Below are 16,591 nucleotides of genomic sequence, written 5' to 3'. Positions count from 1 at the left end.
AATTCGTAAGTATTTTTGGCACCTATGATTTCTCCCTTAGACACGAGTTCAGCCTTCGTTTCATCGACTGAAATTGAAACATTCTTTCTCTTTAACCACTCCATAATATATTCCTTGCGCCAATTTGAACGTGGCAGCTTTTCTGTCTGAATGGAGTGGTAGCTCGCGGTATCCATCACAATAATTGACCCTTCTTCCAGCGCAGACAATAGTCGAATAAACCAATTCTTAAAAACTTCTCCATTCATTTCTGAATGGTAATCGGACTGGCAAGAACCTTTCCCACCACGAGAAACATGTTTGGCCTCTGGTATGAAGCCAGTGGTTAATGAACCAGAGTGGGAGATGATTAATCCACTACCTCTACCAGTAGCCACTTTCAAAACGTGGTTTCCTTTGGAGTCGTGCCATATATACTTATCGGTGTGGTTCTGTGAAATCCAAGTTTCATCCAAGCGCACTACAGGCCTGGTGTCTTCAGTACACAAGAAGTGCATTGTACGCAAAAACTTCGCTCTTGCTGCTGCAATGTCTCTGAGTTCCTTTACGGATTTCCGTCCGTCATTACACTTCTTGAATCGGAAACCAAGGGAGTGGAGAAGACGAAGTTCGGAGGTCTCTGAACCCGAGAAATTAATTTTTTCACGGTGGTCAGCCTGTATATTTTTAGTCGTTGGATGCTCTACTCTGTCGTAATATCCAAGTACACTTCTGTGCACGAGCTCTTTGCTAAAACCGTTAAATGAATGTTGTGTGACTAAAGCCTCCCATCGGGTAGACCGTTCGCCACGTGCAAGTCTTTCGATTTGACACTTCGGCGACTTGCACTTCGATGGGGATGAAATGATGATGATTAAGACAACACCAAGTCCCTGAGTGGAGAAAATCTACGACCCAGCCGGAATCGAACCCGCGCCCATAGGATTGACATTCTGTTGCGCTCACCACTCAGCTACTGGGGGCGGACATTAAAATTGTTAAAGTCGGTTGATTTCCGCACACGTTCGTATCCCTTTGTTGGAGAATCGAAACGTTCATGTTCGGAGATTCTGCCAATGACACAGACTTGCTAATACCGCCTACAGTTGACTTGAAGACACCACATGCTTTAGCAGTAAGTTCATGAATTTGCGCAAAATTTAAGTTATCCCTCGCTTCTTCATTGTCGGCCAGATCAGTAAAAACCTAGAGTACATTTGATATGATAATTTTCGATTGTATACGAATGTCTTTCTGCCCTTTGTGCACACCGACCACAGGAGTACAAGTAGGTCGTTGCTCCTGCATTGTTGTTCACTACCGAACACATGTCGAAGCACCTTTCTAAAGACAGTAATAGACTAAGATCAGGAGTGAACACTCGATATAGCACGGTAACACTGAGCTTTCAGCTGCTCTACCGCACCGCTAGCAGTACTTACATGACAACAAAGCCGAGAAGCGGATGAGTCACAGCCTGCAGCCCCTGTTGGTGGCAGACTGCGGCCGTGACCTTGAGGACTCTTCCAAGCGGTGTGGCCGAGCGGTTCTAGGTGCTTTAGTCTGGAACCGCACGACCGCCACGGTTTCAGGCTCTAATCCTGCCTAGCGCATGGATGCGTGTGATGACCTTAGGTTAGTTAGGTTTAAGCAGTTCTACGTTCTAGGGGACTGATGACCTCAGATGTTAAGTCCCATAGTGCTCACAGCCTTTTGAACCATTTTGACTCTACTTCTGTGCCTGCCACTACAGGCGCATGACGGTTAGTGACATGAACTGTGCAGTGCCAAATTTTAAATTTAACGCTACAGAAACATTCGACCAGTTCATGTGTTGAGCACTGACATTTATTAATCATACTTGTGAATTAAAGCTACAGGTGGTGAATAATGGACAATAAATGCATCAATATACAAAATGCACAGTTCAATGGACAATGGAGAGACTAGTAACACTGAAAAAAATCATGGATCTGTTTAACATATTCAAATAGCTAACAACTTGTTTATGCCCTTATGTGAATTTTATGTATTTGTTAACAACACTTTGATTTCAGAATGTAAGTCTTATGTGTTACTGATACAAACGTACAACATTTCAATGTTACCCATATTTGAGAATCTGCCGGACATCTTCTTGAAATGAAATCACCTGTCCTGAGGCCCATGACCACCTACCACTTCATCAATATGTTTGCCTGGATCTCTACCTCTCTGCAATGGGTCCAGCCATCGACGACCGACACTTCGTTCCTACCTCGGGTCCATTTCACCTCATTTCAACGTTAACATCATACATCGACACTTGGCGTTCTAAACGTCCAAACTATTCAAGCCAAAGTGTTCTAACGATACAAGACAAACAAAAGTGCGTGACACTTGTAAAGACTATTATAATCTAACAAACTCCATAGAATTTAGTTATTTGTTCCACAAAATATGTTGAACAGCAGTGTATTCACTGATAGAGGACAAAATTTATATTTCTTTAAATGCTGTATTCGCGAGAATATCTCTACTCTTAGAAATCTTGTTTCAAGCAATTTACTTATACTAGTATCCAAAGACCTCAAATTTAGTGTATGTGAAGGAAATTCCAACTTTCATGTGGCATGCGGCTCCTGATTGATAATATTTGTAACAATGAATAATGTTGAAGTTCTAAGGCCCCGTCCAAGTTTTTGGCCGAATTTCCCTGTAGAATATACCTGGAAAGAGGGACAAACATGTTAAACATCATCCTGAGCATTGATAAAGTAATCCAGACTTTAACTATACTCATAAGTAGCGTAGATTTGATCAGATATTTAATTTAAAGAGACTTGCCGACTGTAATAATAATTTGTGATTTACAGACACAGATTCGAACGACAACCATCATTGTTCAGGCCAATGAAATGAACTGATTGTATGCCACGGGTAGCCGAGAGTCCCCACATGGGGAAGTTCGGCCGCCGACTTGCAAGTCCTTTCATTTGACGCAACACTGGGTGACTTGTTTGTGGATGATAATGAAATAATGATGAGGACAACACCCAGTCCATTGAAACCTCATAAGGAAGGTTATTTTTATGGGTATAAGCTTCCCCCCTTTCCTTATTTTTCAAAAATTTGCACCATTCATTAGAACAGAGGCCATGTTGAGGTGTAGTGTCTGTCGACAAGTAATGAAACCAAATGACCCATACTGCTTTCCTCATACTGTCCAAGCTTGTGAGGTTACTTCTAATTGCAGCACCATTACAGACTTGTAGGCTGTCAATTCTCTTCTTTGTTAGTCTGTTTTTACCTCCCAGTGGCTTCCCATCCTCTAGTAGCTTGTTCAAACAAATTTCGGGCTTGCAGCCGGTCGTCGTTCAACACTTCGCACGATATTTCAACTGGGCACCTGCCAGTCATCTTCAGGTGAGCCGTCGCAGACTGGCGAAAACGTCCTCCGTTCCGCAATATATAGCGTACTGTAACCATTCTGCGCATGCATCGAAAACTTGATAGATGAACAACACTGCCCGCCGGCAGCGCCCTAACTGGTGGAATAGCGGAACTCAGTCGCCCTCTGCGTTGCTGTTTGCCACGGCCGTCGACGCACTCTGTCGTCTTCGATTTGAGCAAATCGTGGAGATGATGGGATTCTATGCACTGTCCAGCTGGTAGCCGCTGTCACGGTTTAACAGATTTTCCGCCAGTCGTATTTCTACGGATTCTTTAATAATGGAGTCCAAGAAAGTACGCCTTATAATTCGGAACGGAGGACGTTTTCGCCAGTCTGCGACGGCTCACCTGAAGATGACTGGCAGGTGCCCAGTTGAAATATCGTGTGAAGTGTTGAACGACGACCGGCTGCAAGCCCGAAATTTGTTTGAACAGTCAATTCGCCGGGAAAATTTTAAAACTCACATCAGACGCCTTTACGGGGAAGAGAGGGACTCACATATCCGAAGTTTCGAGAAGCTACGTGGTAAAAGAGCAAAGCTTTAAAGTTCTTTAACCTTTTTATTGAGATGTTGAGACCATGGCATTGAGGCTAGTCATGTTATTGTCAAAGAGAGGATTTGCTATACAAGACGAAGGTTAGATGCTATTTCAGCAGAACTTTACCAGTTACATCTGAAGGTTGCATGGTATCTTTCTCCTGTATCATGGGACTGGGTTGATGGAGTGACTTTGGCCAAGGTCTAGTGGATCCACAAGGATGCTAATTGTCGGCAGACATCAAAATTTGAACGCCTGTTGGCACAGAAGCCGTCGCCAGAAGGGATAATGGTACGACGTTCCGTTGTCAATCTCACGGAGAAGAATTTGGACGACGCGACGCTGTCTGTATTAACCAAGGGACTCAATTTTGCACCTACACCTACAGCACGGCCATTAATAAGTATTCTGAGTGGTGCTGAAGAAGCTGTACGACGTCTTTCTTTGGATGCTGCAGACGAAATAACAAGGGAAACTTGCCGTGCTCTGTTGAAGGCTCCTACTCAACGCAGTAATTTAACCTCTGCAGAACGGGCTGCGTTACGAAATCTGACGTAGTGGTATTGAAAGCTGACAAAGGTAATGCAACTGTTTTGTTACCTCGTGGTGTGTATAAAGATAAGATGTATGGTATGCTAAGTGACTCTACCTATAGGAGAATTGATTACGATCCTACAGGACGTGAGCAACGGAAAACTTCAGCACCATTAAATTCCTCCTCCTTATCGCAGGAGACTATCAAGAGGTTAAGACCACTTGGTTGTGTACCTCCAAGACTGTATGGCCTTCCAAAGATTCATAAAGAGGGTCTTCCCCTGCGTCCAATAGTGGGCAACATTGGAGCTCCTACATATGATTTAGCTAAACACCTCTCGATTCCTTACTGAGACCTTTCGTTGGTAAGTGCTCACATCACACGCGAAACTCATCTGATTTTATCAATAGACTGGGGGCTCTTCGTCTTAGCAATGTAGACCTTGATGTGGTCTCACTTTTTACAAAAGTTCCTCTTGGAGATTCTTTGACACTGATTGGTAACATGTTTCCTGTTGATATCACTGTTCAGGCACGCTCTTTCCTCAACTTATTTTATGTTTAACCAAGAATATTTTGAACAGACTGACGATGTCACCATGAGTAGCCACCTGTCTCCTTTGGTTGCCAACCTTTTTATGGAAGATTTTGAAGAGAGAGCGCTTGAATGAGCTGCCCTGAAACCAACAGTTTTTGGCGGTATGTGGATGACACTTTCATAGTGTGGCCTCATGGAGAAGATAAATTAATGGAGTTTCTACATCACCTGAACTCCATTCATAGCAACATCCGGTTCACCATGGACATAGAGAAAGATGGTTGTTTGCCTTTATTGGATGTCCTGGTTCGAAGGAAGAATGATGGTTCTCTAGGGCATTCAGTTTACTGGAAACCCACTCATACTGATTTGTACCTGCAAACATCGAGTTGCCATCACCCATCGCAAACCATGAGTTTGCTTAAAACACTTGTTCATAGAGCTCATACTGTCTCAGATCTAGATAGCTTACCTCAAGAACTCGCCCAGCTAAAGACAGTATTCAGCGAAAATGTGTATTCCATCCAGCAGATTAACAGGGCACTAACAGCTAAAACTAAGAAGCAGGAAGTGAATAAAGAGGAGAACATGCCGGAACAATCTTCAGTTTTTCTTCCTTTCGTTGGCAACATTTCGTTTAAAATAGCAAGAATCCTCCGAAAATTTGTGGTAAAAGTGGTTTTCCGCCCACCATCAAAGATTGCGGACCTTGTGGGATCAGTTAAGAACAATCTGTTACTACGAAAGGCCGGAATTTACAAGATACCGTGCCAATGGGGTATGACTTACATAGGTCAAACCGCACGCACCGTGAAAGAACGCTACACTGAACATCAACGTTGCACCCGCCTTTTGCAGCCAAGCACGTCCGCTATTGCTGAACATTGTATTTCTAATGGACATTCAATGGAGTATGAGAAAACAATGATTTTGTCCACAGAAACGTCTTTCTGGGACTCCATTATTAAAGAATCCGTATAAATATGACTGGCAGAAAATCTGTTAAACCGTGACAGCGGCTACCAGCTGGACAGTGCATGGAATCCCATCATCTTCACGATTTGCTCAAATCGAAGACGACAGAATGCGTCGATGCCCTTGGCAAACAGCATCGCAGATGGCGATTGAGTTCCGCTATTCCACCAGCGAGGGCGCTGCCGGCGGGCAGTGTGGTTCATCTATCAAGTTTTCAACGCATGCGCAGAGTAGTTACAGTACGCTATATATTGCGGAACGGAGGACGTTTTTGCACCCCCATCTCCGGACAATCCAAGCCAAGGCACGCTCCCGACTCCATCTCCTCAAGCTCCTTTCTGGCCGTAGACGGGGTCTGCATCCCTCCACCATCCTCCATACCTATAAATCCCTCATCTGCCCTATCCTTTGCTATGCCCATGCTGCCTGGATCTCTGATCCCCCTACAATTTACAAATCCCTTCAGACCCTAGAACGCCATGCTCTTCGCCTCGCCTATCGCATCCGTCTCCTCTCCCCATGCAGATCCTGTACGATCTTATTCCGTTCCCCCACCTCCTCCTCTTCCTCGAACAGATACGGATCCTATACACCTCCCATAAACTAGATCTGCCTAACCCACTTGTCTCTCCCATCCTCTCCCGCCCCCGTCTGCTGCCGCACCTGTATTTCCACTTCCCACCTGCTCTTCATCTCTCCATTCTCCATACCCTCTCCCAAAGTGGCTTCCGCCAGTTCCCCCTCCATGATGATGCCCTCCTACCGTCCATATACCCAACTTTGATACTTCCTCTCTCTTCCTGTGTTTGTTCCTATGGCCACCCTCTCTCCCTTCTCTCCCCCTTTTCTCCCTCCTCCCTCTCTCCCCCCTCTTCCCCTGGGCTTCCCCTACCCCCATACCTTCATTCCTCCCCCCCATCTCCTCTGCCCTTGGCATCTTTGCTCTCCCCTCTCCCTCGCCCACCACCTTCTTCCCCTCTTGGCAGGTCCCCGGACTCGCAAACACTAAGTGGACATTTGCGCGCCGGAGATCATCGCCATCAGTTTCTCAGTGTGTGCCATCGTGTTTGTGTTTAGTGTTTTTCGCCATCATGCTCCTTCGTTCACCTGTACTGTCTCTGTCATCAGTGTTTGTGCGTAGTGCCAACAGTTTTTCGTGTTTTTTTCGTCGAGTGTGAACGGCATTGTGTTTTTTAATTTTTGTCTCTACTGTTTTTAGCCACCAATCTGTTACCTTTTTCTCTTCATTGTCTTTTTTATTGAAATGCTTGTGGCTGAAGAGCTGAGTAGACTTATCCGCTGCCAGCCCACCTATGTAAAAGGTGCAAAGAAAACAATAAAGGAAAAAAAGACGTTTTTTCCAGTCTGTGACGGCTCACCTGAAGATGACTGGCAGGTGCCCAGTTGAAATATCGTGTGAAGTATTGAACGACGACCGGCTGCAAGCCCGAAATTTGTTTAAACATTCAATTCGCCGGGAAAATTTTAAAACTCTAGTAGCTTGCCTTTATTGTCTGCAACAAGTCTTTGGAGTCATCCACCCATCCTCTTCTGAATATGGCCTAAGCACTCCAGTTCCTCAATATTGTAATCTTTTCCATAGGGCTGACTTTCAACTACATTCTTGAAAGCTCTAGAGTCTACATCTCCGAAATACTGTACGTATCTTACTCCATACTTTTGCACAGATCTATGGAAAATGAATTACATACCTGCAGCTTCCATCCCATTACTGGAGCCTGCATAATTTCTGCTACAAACAGCTTTATGGGCTTCTTGCCACTCTGTTTCTTTAGCTGCATCAATATATTTCTTGTGCAAGGAACACGCAGAACCATATTTAGACATCACCTCTAAGTCTAATACTTTTCCAGTGTCAACACTAATGATTGTTGAAACTCCATGCAGTGAAGTATGCCCCCTCTTCATCTGGGAACTGTCACAGGAAACTGCTATGTCGTTGCTATTAGTTGCTTCACAATTTTCTTGAATTGCCCCCAAGACTGCCATTTTCATGCTCTCTTCACTTACTTCTGCAACTGCATTGCGGAGAGCAGTATTCATTGCAGAAAATGTTAGGGGAGGACCAGGCATGTTCATAATACCACACAAACGGTTCCAAAATCTCTTCCAATCCCTATACATCTTAGTCCATAAGCAAATCTCATATTGCCTTTATAGATTCTATTACTGACCTTTGATGTCTTGAATGGTCTGTCAGCATCACAGTTTTGACACAAAATGTGCAATGTGCATACCAAACATTCTATCTTTCCATCATCAACCAAATCCACATTTCCTCCACAAACAGAGCACTTGCAGGCTTTTCTACAACCTGTATTTCTGTCATGATTTGTTTCTTCTGATACAATCCCTGTCCCAATTTTTACTTTAGATGCACTTTGAGACAAGCTAATGTTTGCATCTGCAGGCCCGACCCTAACCTCAATGTCAGTTTTTCGCTTTATATTGGAAATACGGGACTTACTATATTTTTCAAATACTTCACCAGGCCTAGGCACTGTAAGAATGGATGAACAGATTCAACCTTGCACGAAGAATGGCACAATAAATCAAGCATTACTCGAATTCCACACAACAGAACAAAACTTGTTTACAACACTCCACAACCTTCTATACCACACTGATTGAACCAGAAAATCACTCCACAGCCTTCTTTACAACACTGCTGTTATGTATACAAACAATCACAGCCTTGTAAAGCTATATTTCCTCGGTTCACAGGCCAAATTCTGCAATAAAATTTTTCCTCCATTTGGTACATTGAAAAGCGGGCTTGCCGCATTACACTGCTTAGGGTTTTAATTTTTTTATGCCATTTGTAGTTCGAATTTCAAGGAAAAAATTTGGGATAATAATCTCAATTATATTTACTATCAAATAAGCAAATAATAATAATTTGTAAATTTTTCATTATTTCTGCCACCGTCTCCCCTTAAGTGAGATGGTGATGATAACAATAACAACGATTAATATTTACGCTTGTGGATCCTGTGTGGTTCCTAAAGAGGGGCAGCCGCCTTTTCAGTAGTTGCAAGGGCAACAGTCTGGATGATTGATTGATCTGGCCTTGTAACACTAACCAAAACGGCCTTGCTGTGCTGAAACTGCGAACGGCTGAAAGCAAGGCGAAATTACAGCCGTAAATTTTCCCGAGGGCATGCAGCTTTACTGTATGGTTAAATGATGATGGCGTCCTCTTGGGTAAAATATTCCGGAGGTAAAATAGTCCCCCATTCGGATCTCCCGGCGGGGACTACTCAAGTGGACGTCGTTATCATGAGAAAGAAAATTGGCGTTCTATGGATCGGAGCGTGGAATGTCAGGTCCCTTGATCGGGCAGGTAGGTGAGAAAATTTAAAAAGGGAAATGAATAGGTTAAAGTTAGATTTACTGGGAATTAGCGAAGTTCGGTGGCAGGAGGAACAAGACTTTTGGTCAGGTGAATACAGGGTTACAAATACAAAATCAAATAGGGGTGGTGCAGGAGTAGGTTTAATAATGAATAAAAAAATAGGAGTGTGGGTAAGTTACTACAAACAGCATAGTGAACGCATTATTGTGGCCAAGATAGACACGAAGCCCACGCCTACTAGAGTAGTGGTCCGAGAACGGGGCTCACAACCCGAACCACGCGCCACTGTTAAGCACTAATGAAGAACTGGGTCCCTTACTTCGATTGCACGTATTTCATTAAGGTCAATCCAACATATTTATTTCAAATAACATAAATGAAGTTATATTTGAATCTGTCTAACATTAAACAGGAATTAAAAAAAAAAGAAAAACAATTTCAATATCAGCTGATTTAGTGCGTGAAGCGCGAGTTAAGCCAATTTTTTTTTGGTCCTTAGTCTACTGACTGGTTTGATGCGGCCCGCATGAATTCCTTTCCTGTGCTAACCTCTTTATCTCAGAGTAGCAATTGCAACCTACGTCCTGAATTATTTGCTTGACGTATTCCAATCTCTGTCTTCCTCTACAGTTTTTGCCCTCTACAGCTCCCTCTAGTACCATGGAAGTCATTCCCTCATGTCTTAGCAGATGTCCTATCATCCTGTCCCTTCTCCTTATCAGTGTTTCCCACGTATTCCTTTCCTCTCCGATTCTGCGTAGAACCTCCTCATTCCTTACTTTATCAGTCCACCTAATTTTCAACATTCGTCTATAGCACCACATCTCAAATGCTTCGATTCTCTTCTGTTCCGGTTTTCCCACAGTCCATGTTTCACTACCATACAATGCTGTACTCCAGACGTACATCCTCAGAAACTTCTTCTTGAAATTAAGGCCGGTATTTGATATTAGTAGCCTTATCTTGGCCAGAAATGCCTTCTTTGCCATAGCGAGTCTGCTTTTGATGTCCTCCGTGCTCCGTCGGTCATTGGTTATTTTACTGCCTAGGTAGCGGAATTCCTTAACTTCACTGACTTCGTGACCATCAATCCTGATGTTAAGTTTCTCGCTGTTCTCATTTCTACTACTTCTCATTACCTTCGTCTTTCTCCGATTTACTCTCAAACCGTACTGTGTACTCATTAGATTGTTCATTGCGTTCAGTAGATCATTTAATTCTTCTTCACTTTCACTCAGGATACCAATGTCATCAGCGAATCGTATCATTGATATCCTTTCACCTTGTATTTTAATTCCACTCCTGAACCTTTCTTTCATTTCCATCATTGCTTCCTCGATGTACAGATTGAAGAGTAAGGGGGGAAGGCTACAGCCTTGTCTTACACTCTTCTTAATACAAGCACTTCGTTCTTGATTGTCCACTCTTATTATTCCCTCTTGGCTGTTGTACATATTGTATATTACCCGTCTCTCCCTATAGCTTACCCCTACTTTTTTGAGAATCACGAACAGCTTGCACCATTTTATATTGTCGAACGCTATTTCCAGGTCGACAAATCCTATGAAAGTGTCTTGATTTTTCTTTAGCCTTGCTTCCATTATTAGCCGTAACGTCAGAATTGCCTCTCTCGTCCCTCTCTTCACCTAGCGCATTCTCAATTTTCTTTTCTATTCTTCTGTATATTATTCTTGTAAGCAACTTCGATGCATGAGCTGTTAAGCTGATTGTGCGATAATTCTCGCACTTGTCAGCTCTTGCCGTCTTCGGAATTGTGTGGATGATGCTTTTCCGAAAGTCAGATGGTATGTCGCCAGACTCATATATTCTACACACACACCAACGTGAATAGGCGTTTTGTTGCCACTTCCCCCAATGATATTAGAAATTCTGATGGAATGTTATCTATCCCTTCTGCCTTATTTGGCCGCAAGTCCTCCAAAGCTCTTTTAAATTCCGATTCTAATACTGGATCCCCTATCTCTTCTAAATCGACTCCTGTTTCTTCTTCTATCATATCAGACAAATCTTCACCCACATAGAGGCTTTCAATGTATTCTTTCCACCTATCTGCTCTCTCCTCTGCATTTAACAGTGGAATTGCCGTTGCACTCTTAATGTTACCACCGTTGCTTTTACTGTCACCAAAGGTTGTTTTGACTTTCCTGTATGCTGAGTCTGTCCTTCCGACAATCATATCTTTTTCGGTGTCTTCACATTTTTCCTGCAGCCATTTCGTCTTAGCTTCCTTGCACTTCCTATTTATTTCATTCCTCAGCGATTTGTATTTCTGTATTCCTGATTTTCCCGGAACATGTTTATACTTCCTCCTTTCATCAATCAACTGAAGTACTTCTTCTGTTACCCCTGGTTTCTTCGCAGCAACCTTTTTTGTACCTATGTTTTCGTTCCCAACTTCTGTGATAGCTCTTTTTAGAGATGTCCATCCCTCTTCAACTGTACTGCCTACTGAGCTATTCCTTATTGCTGTATCTACAGCGTTAGAGAACTTCAAACATATCTCGTCATTCCTTAGTACTTCCGTATCCCACTTCTTTGCATATTGACTCTTCCTGACTAATCTCTTGAACTTCAGCCTACTCTTCATCACTACTATATTGTGATCTGAGTCTATATCTGCTCCTGGGTACGCCTTACAATCCGGTATCTGATTTCGGAATCTCTGTCTGACCATGATGTAATCTAATTGAAATCTTCCCGTATCTCCAGGCCTTTTCCAAGTATACCTCCTCCTCTTGTGATTCTTGAACAGGGTATTCGCTATTACTAGCTGAAACTTGTTACAGAACTCAATTAGTCTTTCTCCTCTTTCATTCCTTGTCCCAAGCCCATATTCTCCTGTAACCTTTTCTTCTACTCCTTCCCTACAACTGCATTCCAGTCGCCCATGACTATTAGATTTTCGTCCCCCTTTACATACTGCATTACCCTTTCAATATCCTCATACACTTTCTCTATCTGTTCATCTTCAGCTTGGGACGTCGGCATGTATACCTGAACTATCGTTGTCGGTGTTGGTCTGCTGTCGATTCTGATTAGAACAACCCGGTCACTGAACTGTTCACAGTAACACACCCTCTGCCCTACCTTCCTATTCATAACGAATCCTACACCTGTTATACCATTTTCTGCTGCTGTTGATATTACCCGATACTCATCTGACCAGAAATCCTTGTCTTCCTTCCACTTCACTTCACTGACCCCTACTATATCCAGATTGAGCCTTTGCATTTCCCTTTTCAGATTTTCTAGTCTCCCTACCATGTTCAAGCTTCTGGCATTCCACGCCCCGAAACGTAGAACGTTATCCTTTCGTTGATTATTCAATCTTTTTCTCATGGTAACCTCCCCTTGGCAGTCCCCTCCCGGAGATCCGAATGGGGGACTATTCCGGAATCTTTTGCCAATGGAGAGATCATCATGACACTTCTTCAATTACAGGCCATATGTCCTGTGGATACACGTTACGTGTCTTTAATGCAGTGGTTTCCGTTGCCTTCTGCCTCCTCATGTCGTTGATCATTACTGATTCTTCCGCCTTTAGGGGCAATTTCCCACCCCTAGGACAAGAGAGTGCCCTGAACCTCTATCCGCTCCTCCGCCCTCTTTGAAAAGGCCGTTGGCAGAATGAGGCTGACTTCTTATGGCGGAAGTCTTCGGCCGCCAATGCTGATTATTTATTAAAATTTAGGCAGTGGCGGGCATCGAACCCGGGACCGGAGACGTTTTGATTATGAATCAAAGACGCTACCCCTAGACCACGGGTCACATAGTCAATAACCAGTTAAACTAAACAATACTCTTAGTTAGAACAAAGAGAAAAACAAAATTGAATCAATACACCCCTACTGACAAATACCCAAAAAACCTTACAATACAACTCAAAAGAATACACTGAAGTGGAGAGCAGTCATTCACCCGACAGAACACTTCAAATGAGTTCAATAACACAGCTGTGTGCCCCAGAAAACTGCAAGACATTAAATACACTTTACATACAATTAACATGACGCCACTTCTGTTTGAACTGCAGTGTCCCAAGGAAACAGGTGCTTATTCTTTTCCCCTTTCTAGCGGAGGCTGAGCCAGAAACACAGATTGCCACAAAAACACAGTTTTGCTGTGAAATCTTACAAAACACCCGGAAGCAGTTACAGACAAGGGGTCAGCACCAACAAATAACACAGGCTAAGAGTCAGGCTGGGAGCACATCCTACGGGAACTTGTTCACACTATGCTCACCACAAACTGTAGACATTCCGGCCGAACATCTGCTTGCGGTGGCTGCCAGAAGGACGAAGCAAGCAACAGGCCCACGCCGTGCTTCTCACACAGGCACCTCAATTTGTACAAACATCTAGGCCAACACCAACTCCAGACTCTCCTCTCACTGCGAGGAATGGCACAGTTTATATTAAATGCCTTGCAGGCAGTTATAGTAGTAACCGCCGCAGGAGTTTCACAATTAGCAAACAGCCCGAGTGTAACAGGCATCACACATGTGCTTGCGCCCGAGGCACCACTCGGCCAGTCTCACCGGCCGCCCCAAACCGACTGCCTCTCGCCGTCCCGCAAGCCCAGCCGAAAAAGCAAAGATGCTCATGCCCGGGGACGTGCCAAAGATAACAAGACAATCTCTGATCGACCAGCGATCTGGCTCAAGTAGTACAAGTTTATATGCCAACTAGCTCTGCAGTTGACGAAGAAATTGAAGAAATGTGTGATGAAATAAAAGAAATTATTCACATAGTGAAGGGAGAAGAAAATATAATAGTCATGGGTGACTGGAATTCAACAGTAGGAAACGGAAGAGACGGAAACTTAGTACATCAATATGGATTGGGGCTAAGAAATGAAGGAGGAAGCCGTCTGGTAGAATTTTGCACAGAGCATAACTTAATCATATCTAACACTGGCTTCAAGAAACATGAAAGAAGGTTGTATACATGGAAGAAGCCTGGAGATAGTAGAAGGTATCCGATAGATTATATAATGACGAGACAGAGATTTAGGTATCAGGTTTTAAATTGTGAGACATTTCCAGGGGCAGACATGGACTCTGACCACAATCTATTGGTTATGAACTGTAGATTAAAACTGAAGAAACTGCTAAAAGTTGGGAATTTAAGGAGATGAGACCTGGATAAACTGAAAGTACCAGAGCTTGTACAGAGTTTCAGGGAGAGCATAAAGGAACAATTATCCCAAATGGGGGAAAGAAATACAGTAGAAGAAGAATGGGTAGCTTTGAGGAATGAAATAGTGAAGGCAGCAAGGGATCAAGTATGTAAAAAGACGGGGGCTAGTAGAAATCCTTGGGCAACAGAAGAAATATTGAATTTAATTGATGAAAGGAGAAAATATAAAAATGCAATAAATGAAGCAGACAAAAAGGAACACAAACGTCTCAAAAATGAGATCGACAGGAAGTGCGAAATGGCTAAGCAGGGATGGCTAGAGGACAAATGTAAGGATGTTGAGGCTTATCTCACTAGGGGTAAGATAGATACTGCCTACAGGAAAATTAAAGAGACCTTTGGAGAAAAGAGAACCACTTGCATGAATATCAAGAGCTCAGATGGAAACCCAGTTCTAAGCAAAGAATGGAAAGCAGAATGGCGGAAGGTGTACATAGAGGGTCTATACAAGGGCGATGTACTTGAGGACAATATTATGGAAATGGAAGAGGATGTAGATGAAGATGAAGTGGGAGACATGATACTGCGTGAAGAGTTTGAGAGGGCACTGAAAGACCTAAGTCGAAACAAGGCCCCGGGAGTAGACAACATTCCATTAGAAATACTGACAGCCTTGAGAGAGCCAGTCCTGACAAAACTCTACCCTCTGGTGAGCAAGGTGTATGAGACAGGCGAAATATCCTCAGACTTCAAGAAAAATATAATAATTCAAATCCCAAAGAAAGCAGGTGTTAACAGATGTGAAAATTACCGAACTATCAGTTTAATAAGTCACGGCTGCAAAATACTAACGCGAATTCTTTATATACGAATGGAAAAACTGTTAGAAGGTGACCTCGGGGAAGATCAGTTTGGATTCCGTAGAAATACTTGAACACGCGAGGCAATACTGACCCTACGACCTGTCTTAGAAGATAGATTAAGAAAAGGCAAACCTACTTTTCTAGCATTTGTAGACTTAGAGAAAGCTTTCAACAATGTTGACCAAAATACTCTCTTTCAAATTCTGAGGGTATCAATGGTAGAATACACGTAGCGAAAGGCTATTTACAATTTGTACAGAAACCAGATGGCAGTTATAAGAGTCGAGAGACATAAAAGGGAGGCAATGGTTTGGAACTGAGTGAGACAGTGTTGTAGCCTGTCCCTGATGTTATTCAATGTGTATATTGAGCAAGCAGTAAAGGAAACATAAGAAAAATTCGGAGTAGGAATTAAACTCCATGGAGAAGAAATAAAAACTTTGAGGTTCGCCGATGACATTGTAATGCTGTCAGAGACACCACATTAGCTGGAAGAGCAGCTGAACGGAATGAACAGTGTCTTGAAAGGAGGATATAAGATGAACATCAACAAAAGCAAAACGAGGATAATGGAATGTAGTCGAATTAAGTCGGGTGATGCTGAGGGAATTAGATTAGGAAACGAGACACTTAAAGTAGTAAAGGAGTTTTGCTATTTGGAGAGCCAAATAACTGATGATGGTCGAAATAGAGAGGATATAAAATGAAGACTGGCAATGGTAAGGAAAGCGTTTCTGAAGAAGAGAAATTTGTCAACATCGAGTATAGATTTAAACGTCAGGAAGTCGTTAAGTGTCACGAAGTCGTTCATGAAAGTATTTGTATGGAGTGTAGCCATGTATGGAACTGAAGCGTGGACGATAAATAGTTTGGACAAGAAGAGAATAGAAGCTTTCGAACTGTGGTGCTACAGAAGAATGCTGAAGATTAGATGGGTAGAACACATAACTAATGAGGAGGTACTGAATAGTATTGAGGAGAAGAGGAGCTTGTGGCACAACTTGACTAGAAGAAGAGATCGGTTGGTAGGACATGTTCTGAGGCATCTAGGGATCACCAGTTTAGTATTGGAGGACAGCGTGGAGGGTAGGAATCGTAGAGGGAGACCAAGAGATGAATACACTAAGCAGATTCAGAAGAATGTGGGCTGCAATACGTACTGGGAGATGAAGCAGCTAGCACAGGATAGAGTAGC

The 16,591-nt window shown here is 43.1% G+C and overlaps 1 protein-coding gene across 2 annotated transcripts in view; it reads right to left on the bottom strand.

Moving 5' to 3' along the window:
• LOC126416611 (cuticle protein 7-like) overlaps positions 1-16,591 on the bottom strand; it is a 139,872-nt gene that overhangs the window by 69,246 nt on the left and 54,035 nt on the right. The gene's annotated exons all lie outside the window — the stretch shown is intronic.

This window comes from Schistocerca serialis, chromosome 8 (assembly GCF_023864345.2).
Source record: "Schistocerca serialis cubense isolate TAMUIC-IGC-003099 chromosome 8, iqSchSeri2.2, whole genome shotgun sequence".
Classification (NCBI taxonomy): Eukaryota; Metazoa; Arthropoda; class Insecta; order Orthoptera; family Acrididae; genus Schistocerca; species Schistocerca serialis.
The sequence above is the reverse complement of the archived record's forward strand: the minus strand, read 5'-3'. Positions and strand labels throughout refer to the sequence as shown.